This window comes from Diabrotica virgifera, chromosome 2, assembly GCF_917563875.1.
Source record: "Diabrotica virgifera virgifera chromosome 2, PGI_DIABVI_V3a".
Taxonomy (NCBI): domain Eukaryota; kingdom Metazoa; phylum Arthropoda; class Insecta; order Coleoptera; family Chrysomelidae; genus Diabrotica; species Diabrotica virgifera.
This window is the reverse complement of record NC_065444.1, coordinates 208,526,069-208,537,152: the sequence shown is the minus strand read 5'-3', so window position 1 is coordinate 208,537,152 and position 11,084 is coordinate 208,526,069.

Genomic DNA, 11,084 nt, shown 5'->3' with positions numbered 1-11,084 from the left:
AGTATAAAATAGAAATATGCTTTATTGGCACTGAAAATTTGACAACTTTATGGATAAAGCTTACAGAGTCAGAAAATAACAATATAGACCGGGCAGTATCGTCGCCCCCGCTAGCGCAATTATTCCGATTCGATTTTTTTGCACAAACTTACTCAAAAAGAGGTCCTTATAACATATCCACAGGGTGCCGGGCGATGCCGTGGTCGAAAAAATTTTTAAACAATTTTTTTTAAACAAATTCACAAAAATAATTTTATTTCCAACAATTTTTTTTAGATAATTTGGGTCATTCTGAGCAAAAAAGGTCTCCTGTCATTTTTCTCTAAAATTGACTGTTGTCGAGTTATACGCGATTAAAAATTTGAAAAATTCGAAAATGGCCTCTCAAGGCTTCATAACTCGATTAAAAATGATTATTATGAAATTCAAAAAGCGACAAAATCAAGATTCAAATACCTTCTTCAGCGTTCTGAAGAGATTTTTGTCACTATTTTATTACAAAGCTGTTATTTTTAGTTATTAACAATTAGCGGTATAGTCCAACACTGTATCGTCGCCCCCGTTAACGGAACTATTTCGATTCGATTTTTTTGCACAAACTTACTCAAAAAGAGGTCTTTATAACATATCCACAGGGTGCCGGGCGGTGCCGTGGTCGAAAAATTTTTTAAACAATTTTTTTTAAACAAATTCACAAAAATAATTTTTTCATTTCCCACAATTTTTTTAGATAATTTGGATCAATGTGAGTAAAAAAGGTCTCTGGTCATTTTTCTCTAAACTTGACTGTTGTCGAGTTATACGCCATTAAAAATTTGAAAAATGCGAAAATGGCCATTTTCAAGGCTTCATAACTCGATTAAAAATTATTATTATGAAATTCAAAAAGTGACAAAATCAAGATTCAAATATTTTCTTCAAAGTCTCAAAGTCTTGAAGAGATTTTTGGCATTATTTTATTACAAAGCTGTTACTTTTAGTTATTAACAATTAGCGCTATAGTCCAACTGTATCGTCACCCCCCGTTAGCGGAACTATTTCGATTAGATTTTTTTTGCACAAACTTACTCAAAAAGAGGTCCTTATAACATATCCACAGGGTGCCGGCCGGTGCCGTGGTCTAAAAATTGTTTAAACAATTTTTCGACCAATGGCCGGCACTCTGTGGATATGTTATAAGGACCTATTTTTGAGTAAGTTTGTGCAAAAAAATCTAATCGAAATAGTTCCGCTAACGGGGGCGACGATACAGTTGGACTATACCGCTAATTGTTAATAACTAGAAATAACAGCTTTGTAATAAAATAATGACAAAAATCTCTTCAGGACGCTGAAGAAGGTATTTCAATCTTGATTTTGTCGCTTTTTGAATTTCATAATAATCATTTTTAATCGAGTTATGAAGCCTTGAAAATGGCCATTTTCGAATTTTTCAAATTTTTAATCGCGTATAACTCGACAACAGTCAATTTTAGAGAAAAATGACAGGAGACCTTTTTTGCTCAGAATGACCCAAATTATCTAAAAAAAAATTGTTGGAAATAAAATTATTTTTGTGAATTTGTTTAAAAAAAATTGTTTAAAAAATTTTTTGACCAGGGCACCGCCCGGCACCCTGTGGATATGTTATAAGGGCCTCTTTTTGAGTAAGTTTGTGCAAAAAAATCTAATCGAAATAGTTCCGTTAACGGGAGCGACGATACAGTTGTACTATAGCGCTAATTGTTAATAACTAAAAATAACAGCTTTGTAGTAAATTAATGACAAAAATCTCTTCAGAACGCTGAAGAAGGTATTTGAATCTTGATTTTGTCACTTTTTGAATTTCATAATAATCATTTTTGATCGAGTTATAAAGCCTTGAAAATGGCCATTTTCGAATTTTTCAAATTTTTAATGGCGTATAACTCGACAACAGTCAAGTTTAGAGAAAAATGACCAGAGACCTTTTTTACTCACATTGATCCAAATTATCTAAAAAAAAATTTTTGGAAATAAAAAATTATTTTTGTGAATTTGTTAAAAAAAATTGTTTAAAAAATTTTTCGACCACGGCACCGCCCGGCACCCTGTGGATATGTTATAAGGACCTCTTTTTGAGTAAGTTTGTGCAAAGAAATCGGAAGAATCGGAATAATTGCGCTAGCGGGGGCGACGATACTGCCCGGTCTAATAACAAATACAATTTATAGGGCAGTCAATGAGGGTATTTGGCTTCGAATTCCATCCTACTATATCGATTTACTTGATATTTTCACAGTAAGTAAGGAATAGCTCAAGAAACAAAGTCTACCCTATGCCGATGTGCGCTTTTATCTTGGTGGTGGTTCCCGAGGGGGGGGGGAATGTTTTGGTTAAAATAGCCACGGAAGAGGCTAGAGAACCTAATTTTAAGCAAAAACTGTTCTTTAATTATTTTTTGAGAACTCAATACTTTTTGAGTTATTCGTGGTTGAAAATTGGACATTTTCATTGAAAAATGACATCTTTTCGGACGGATTTTTGCGAATACCTTAAAAACTATGCATCTAACAAAAAAATTATGTAAAACATTTCTGTAGGTTATAAAAAAAACAAAGAAATTCGTTCCTTCATAAATCTTCTAGTTAAAATACAAAGAGGGATATGGTAGGTAAGAAGAATTTGTTTTTTGATGCATGCTCAAACCGGTGTATTCAACTTGAAATAACAGAGAAACTGTCGATTTTAGGTGTATAATGATCCTAATAACTTTTGTAGTGCTTGAAAAGCCCTTTAAAATGAGCAATACTAAATGTCGATTACATTCAAACTAAGCGAGATATTCTGCAAAAAAGTTGATGACTAATGTATTTTAAGAAGAAATGAGAAGTATATTTAACCCCTCATCCATCAGAATTTAAATACATCGTATTCCTTCTACAATACTTTTTATTATAGTGTTATTTCTATGTTCAAAAAGTTGGACTGGATTAAAATGAATAGTTTTTGAAAAAATAAGATCAAATTATAGAGCGCATTTTTAAATTTTCTTAAAAATCTACCGTTTCCTCCATGTAACTCGAAAAAGATAAGAGATACGAAAAAAAGATACCATACAAAAATGTACGACTTTTTCAAATAAAAATTTCCTTTTTATTTTTTATTACTGTATCTCTTAATAATTTTCAAGTTACATGGAAAAAAAGGAAGATTTTAAGGAAAACTTAAAAATGCGCTCTATAATTTGATCTTTTTTTTTTTTTTTCAAAAACCATTCATTTTAAACCCATCCAACTTTTTGAACATAGAAATAACACTATTAGCCCGATCAGGGAAAGCAAAATTTTACGAAAACCTTCAAAAAAATAAAGGAAGGATGAAAATTTGGGAATAGGTAGTTAAAAGGTAAGTAACTTTTGTTCTATAGAGTTTTTTTATTAAGTCAATACTCTTCGAGTTATTTGCGAGTGAATGTGTTCATTTTTAACAAAAAAAAAAAATGTTTTTGGACGGTTTTTCGGAGATAACTCAAAAAGTAAGCATTTTAGCGAAAAAAATATTCTTAGTAAAAATATAGCTTATAAAAAACTGAAAAAAAAAAATGGTGTATGTGTGAGGTCTGCAGACCCGGTAGAAGCAGAGTTGCAGCTGATGAAATGTAGGTTCTTCTTCGTCAAATTCCAAATCGAATATTTCAATGTGAAATAACCAAAAAAAGGAGCACTTTTCGGGAAAAATTAATTACAACTTTTTTAAAGTGCTTAAAAAAAGGTTTATTTTTGTTTTTTAAAAAAACTTTTAACATTAAAAGTAAGTGAGTTACGCTCAAAATATTGTTGGTTCCTTTTATTCTCTTTTCTCTTTTCTTTCTCTTCTCTCTTTTATTCTCAAATAAAATTAATCGTTACCGCTTTACAAGTTACTTTACTTATTTATTGTTTATATTATCTATAAGTATCATTGGTTCAAAGTGCTCAGTTTTGAAAAAAATGGGTTTAAAATAAAACATTTTTTTTTATTTTGAAAAAAATCGTAATTGTTTATGGAATTAACTTAAAAACAATTAGGAATACCAAAAATCTCAAAGAGTAATAAAATGTACGTTTTGCTTTTCTGAATATTTTTGATTTTTTGTTTTCTTGTTAAACAGAAATTGGTTATGCTATGGCTGTTCAAAATTTGCCTAAACTCGTAATTAGTTACTCGTTCAAGCCATTTTAACTACAGCTTTTTCAAAACGAAGTACTTTGAACCGATGAAACTTACAGATCATATAAATAATACATAGACAAAGTAACTTGTGAAGTCGTAATGTTAAAATTTATATGTGATGCTAATTAGGGGGTCATTTTCGCGATTTTTTTTGCAAAAAATAAAAGGGACCAACAATATTTTGAGCGTAATTCACTTACTTTTAATATTGCAAGTTTTTTTAAAAAACAAAAATAAACCTTTTTTTAAACACTTTAAAAAAGTTAAAATGAATTTTCCCCTAAACGTGCTCCGTTTTTGGGTTATTTCACATTGAAATATTCGATTTATAATTTGGCAAAGAAGAACCTACTTTTCATTAGCTGCAACTCTGCTTCTACTGGGTCTACAGACCTCATGTATACACCATTTTTTTTTCAGTTTTTTATGTGCTATATTTTTGCCAAGAATATTTTTTTCGCTAAAATACTTACTTTTTGAGTTATCTCCGAAAAACCGTCCAAAAACATGTTTTATTTTGTTAAACATGAACATATTCACTCGCAAATAACTCGAAAAGTATTGACTTAGTAAAAAACTTTATAGAAGAAAAGTTGTTTAGAATTAGTCATTTTATCCTATTCCGGTCTTATTTTGAATGTATTTTTTTCATCTTCGAGAGGGGGTATTCCCCTCAATTTTTGTAAAATGGAGGGGATGTAGAATTGTAAACTTTTTCTTATATAATAATAGACAATTTCAACTACCTATTCCCAAATTTTCATCCTTCCTTTATTTTTTTGGGGTCAGATTGTTCTTTGATCGGGCTATAAAATAAAAGGTATTTTGGAAGGAAAACTATGCATTTACATTTTGGTGGATGGGGGATAAAATTACTTCTCATTTTTTCTTAAAATACATTAGTTATCAATTTTGTTTGCAGCACATCTCGCTTAGTTTTAATGTAATGGACCTTTAATATATAGTCCGTCCGCTATAACTTTTCCCATGCGTCACGATTCATTTTCAAACAAATTAAGTCAAAATATAAAGTGAAACGAACGTTGATGTGTATATACATTTTGTATACTGTATACTATATACTACACACATCGGCGTACGTTTCACTTTATGTTTTGACTTAATTTGTTTGAAAATGAATCGCGACGCATGGGAAAAGTTATAGCGGACGAACAATAGCTCATTTTAAAGGTCTTTTCAAGCACTACAAAAGGTATTAGTAGCATTATACACCTAAAATCGACCGTTTCTCTGTTATTTCCAGTTGAATACACCAATTTGAGAATGTACCAAAAACAAACTATTTTCACCTACCATATCTCTTTTTGTATTATAACTTAGAAGATCTATAAAGGCAAGTGTCTCTTTGTTTTTTTATAACCTACAAAAATGTTTAATATAGTTTTTTTAGTAAGATGCATAGTTTTTAAGGTATTCGCAAAAAACCGTTCGAAAAGGTATTATGTTTCAATGAAAATGGCCAATTTTCAACCACGAATATCTCAAAAAGTATTGAGGTTTTTAAAAAAAAATATAGAACAGTTTTTGCTTAGAATTAGGTTCTCTAGCGAATTCAGTTGTAATTTTAACCAAAAAAATTTTCACCCCTAATAAGGGGTGGGAACCACCCCCAAGATAAAAGCACACATCGGCATAGGGTAAACTTTGAATTAAAAGATAAGTAGAGGCTAGGCCCAAAATTTCATTGAAATCCATGCAGTAGTTTAGAATTCGAAAGTAATATCCTATTCTTGTTCCCATTGACTGGCGTATTACTGACAAAAACAATATATTGCAAAATTTAATAATAAATTGCAAATGGAACATACAACAAATAATATACCTACAACCTTAGGAACCCATAAGTTTAAGCTGCTGCATCATCATCACTGGCTCTACATCTACAACCCATGGTGGGTCTTGGCCTGTTCCAGAATCAGCTTCCATTCTTCTGCCTCTTCTCCTCACTTCATCCGGTCTTTAGTTATAAATGTTTTTCAACGGGTCCATTTCATTCATTCTCTCTGGCTAGAGGACAAGCCATCGCAGCCTGTTTATTTTGATGAATCTACCAATACTCACTATAAAGGCGGTAAAGCTCAAAATTTTAGTGTCTACGCCATAATACTTTTTCCAGCACGCCTTTATAAATGTGTCTGAGGATTTTACGTTCAAAACAGCCTAACTGTTCCTCGTCACTTTTATTTATCGTCCACGTCAATGGCGTAGCGTAGTGGGGGCGGCACTTTTTAGGGGGCGGCAAAACTTAACAATGAATAATAAAAATATTTTGTAAATATTTGAACCATTTTATATTATTATCGCAACTGCAAATTCGGACCGATTGAAAAAAGCACGGAATTTTTCATTACCTACTTATTTTGTGACGAATTTGGGGAATTCCTTTGGATGATATTTTGTAGCGACTGGCAACAACGTCTATGTATACTGACTTGTGGGAATTCCCCGTTTATGACTAAAAATCAGCACAACTTTTTTCGGCACTTTAGAACGTTGCTATTCTTTTTTTTTTCTCATCGACAAATCGTTGGGAAGTTCTGATAGCAGCTACAGGCAAAATAAGGATTCAAGACACGCGTTGGAGTGCAAGAGGCGATGCCGTAAATGTGACATGGCATCATTACAAAGACATTCTCGTCACTTTGGAAAAACTGACAAAGGCAGGTGAAAGCTTATACACTAGGACAGATGCAGGTGCTTTACTAGTTTCGATGTAGTCATTTTGCTTTCTTTGTTTTTTGGGCCTGTGGCAAACGGTGCTAGATGAAGTGAATGATGCACAAAAATAAAAACAAGGAGACTTGATATAAGATTATGCGCTCAGAAAGTAAATGCTTTGCAGATGATATTGACAGAGAAAAGAGAGGAATGGGCAAATTGCGCTGTAGGGTATGCAAAAATATGTATCAAGAACTTGGAATTTCCATTAAACCTCGGAGGCGCATACCATGAAATAGCTATTTGTATAACAAGGGCGGAAAGTGCTACTTTTCCTCCCGAGAATGAAGTTTACTGCCCTCCGCTACGCGTTGGGCAGTAATCATTCAAGGGAGGAGAAGGCACTTTACTCCCATATTATACATATGTTTTTCCACCTTCCTCAAATTGCAAGTCATTTTTTCATTTTTACTTAATTTATTTATGTAACTAACCAACAAAATTTATTAAAACTAAAACTAACAAGTAGGTGCAATATAACTGTCAACTGTCAAATATAAGTCAAATTATTAATGTAAGCATTGTTAAATCAAAATAACAATTTACTGTTTTTTACCATTTTGCAAAATACAGGGTGTTTTATAAATAAACGTTAAAATGTATAAATACTTACGTAATAGAAAATAAATATTGTACAGGGCGTCAATAAGTTATATTTCATGAATGAAATACCATGATGTCACTTCTACTTTTCCTCCCTAGGGAAGAAAAATATTTTCCTCCCTAGGGAGGAAAAGTATAACTTTGCTCCCTACAATCAGGTCCGGAAAAGTATACCTTCGGTAGAGGCAGGTGGAAAACATATTTTCGATGACGGAAAAATGAGTTGAGACGAAAGCTGTTTTCTTCGTTAGATAGAGTTATTGTAGAATTTCGTGAGCATTTTCAACAGCAACAGAATTTAACGGATAAGTTTGTTTATCTTACGCCGGCTATATTATTAGATCCAGACAACACTGAATGTAATCTAGACTACGCATTTGACGAAATTGACGAGCAGGGTTTCAAGCTGGAAAAACTTCGACTGCGGACTTTCGTTGCTGCTACAGGCAACGAAATTGATTAATGCAGACTCACTTGAATTATTTAAATTTATTGTTAAATCCAAGCTGGAAGATACTCTGCCCAGTATTTTAATAATTTTCCGAATATTTTTCACAGTTGCTATAAACAAGGCCAGCTGTGAGAGGAGTTTTTCAAAATTGAAAATGATTAAAAATTATTTACGATCGACAATTAGTACTCTAAGACTAACTAATTTTTCTATTTTGTCTATTGAGCAAGAGGTGTGTAATGCGATAGACATTGATGGTGCAATAAAATACTTTGCTCTTAAAAAAGGTAGACGTATAAATTTTTAATTGAAGACGGAAGTTTTGTTTTTAATTATAACAAATACTCATATTACTTTTCAATAGAAATAAAAATATATAGCATTATAGTATCGTTCTAGTTCTAATTAAAAATTGATTTAATTTAATTTTGTCGATCGTCAAAGTGTACCTAATCTTAAGTGTTAGGTACCTAAGTTATATCAATGTATCTAATTGGTTAAAAAGAATTTTTGTATTAATAAACGTGATTGTAAAACTTAGATAAATTTTTTTATTTAAAATCCAACCTGTATAATGCCAAATAATGATAAGTGTTCTCGCCGAAAAGTTCTCTATAATTAATGTATGTAATGTTATACAATAAATTAAAATACCTAAATAAGAGGGCGGCAAAATTGTCTTCCGCCCCGGGCGGCCGACACTCACGCTACGCCACTGGTCCACGTTAGAGTTGTGTATATCAATATTTTTGTTCTCTTTGTGACTATGTCTGACGTTAGAGGTTTCTTTTATCAATAGTATATTTGCTAGATATATACGTCTCTTAATCTCTGTAGTTACTGTATTACTTTGGTTGATTTGAGAGTCTAGATAATATATATACTCTCTTACTCCTTCGAAAGTATATATGTTCCAACCGTTAGATCAACGTGTAGCCCCCAATGAACTGTCAACACGGATGGAATGGCCCCGTCCCATTCAAAAAGTGAAGCGAGATTGTGGCCAACATACAAGTGAGAGGTCCTAGAGAGAGACACAGCATGCCAGGGAAAATTTGCTAGACCTACCACCAGAGTTGCCAGATGTGATTTTATAAATCCCCCACTTAGAAACTGAAATTCTCTCAAATTAAGCTCAAATCCCCAAATTAAAATGTTTTCCGCATTTTAATAAATTAATAGTCAAATGTAGAGAACAGTAAACCAAAATTATTATACTACTTATCAACAGAGGGCCCTGGAAATAATTCATAGGTCCTATCTTCTTCGATTATATGAGAGTATAATATACAGTTCTATGTACAGCTGGTTCCAAAAAAAAAACTGATACGACTCTTAAAGCCTATTTTGTAGAAAATTGAGCAGTGTACTTTCTTCTTCCTCTTCTTTTTGTTTTTGGTCTCGCTGTAAGGCAATTACCGCACGATTTATAGGCGATCTTGATGTAGTCTGGCTCTAAGCCATATCAAAATCGCTGACTATGTTCTTGTAAAAAGCTTTTGATGAGGTGTGATATAATGAATATGAGTTTAATTATATTTAATTTATTATATTTTGAAGGATAAATACTTATTATTTACATACTGTCACTGTTACTGCCAAATCTTAAAACTTCAACCTCAAAAAATGGCTGTTTGTTTGTTTATTTTATTATTTGTCTGTCATAATAAATATAATATAATGTCAGACCAATCATATACTGCTCAAAATGATCAAATCTTACTAAAGGTCGTATCAGTCTTTTTAGGAACCAGCTGTACATTCGCAAATTTAATTTCCCATGACCCCTTAAAATCTTTCATAACTCTTCCCCCAAAAAATCCCCCAACCATTTCTGTTTAGAAAAATTCCCATAGACGCTTTTAAATTACTCCAAAATTGTAGGAAAATACCCCAATCTGGCAACCCTGACTACCACTATCAATTTGTTTGTTTACGAAAGATGGCGATTATCTTCCCTCTTTCCCTGGCTATTGCTCTCTCATCCTGGCCGCATTGAATTTGCTTCATGCCCATTCCATCCGTGTTGACAGTTCATTGGTAGCCCCATTCTTTTTGCTGCTGTTTCCCTTGCGGTGAACGATTTAACTAGGTCCGCCTTTCTTCTTGCTATGATACCAATACCGTCTACATACGCCAGTGTTTGTACACTCCTATTAATAATAGTCCCTCTTGTTGTTAATCCAGATTCTTCAATAGCTTTCTCTATAAGAGAAAGATATTAATGTGTCTGGACAATTCTTAATATTCCGTTCTCTACTTTAACCTTACACTCGACTGTTGAGAGGGTTCTAAATTCTACCATAGCTTTGTATAGTGTGTTTCTGACTACACTGTCATAGGCACATCTAAAATCCACAAAAAATGGTGAGTATCAATTTCATACTCATACGTTTTTCCAAAGCTTGTCTTAGAAGGAATATTTAATGGATAGTAGAAGTTTCTTTGCGAAACCCACGCTGGTATTTGCCTATTATGTTTTCACAGTCGGTTGCATCGGTCGATCGTAAAGAATGTAAGCCAATATTTTGTAGGTACGACCTGCTCCAGGAAGTACATAAAATAATGCCCTCTATTCGTAACGGAACATCACAAGAAATATGGGAGACTTTTAAACATTGTGTAACAACACCAATTGATCATCCAAAGATAAATAATCCTGTGAAACGGAAACACTGGATAACAGATGAAACCATTCAAATAATTGAGAATAGAAGAAATCTTTGTCAAAGTGGCGTGCACAGTGAAAGGGAAAAAGTTAGTTTAAGAAACCTCAATAGAGAAATAAAACGAAGACGCAAGGCAGACAAAAAACAGTACTATCAAAGTATATGCAAATAAATTGAGAGACATGATCAGAATAATCAGCCGAGAGATCTATTTAGAAAAATACGCTACTTAACAAGAGACTTTAAAACCAGAACTTGGGCCATTGAAGACAACGCTGGAACTCTGAGAACAAACAGAGAAGATATAGCAGAGACATGGAGATCGTATTGCAGGGACCTATATAAAGATGATCAACGCCAAGAACCTCTTAACCAAATCTTTGACGAGGTGGAAGAAGAACCTGATATATTGAAAATGAAGTAAGACTCGCGATCAGTAAGCTCAAATA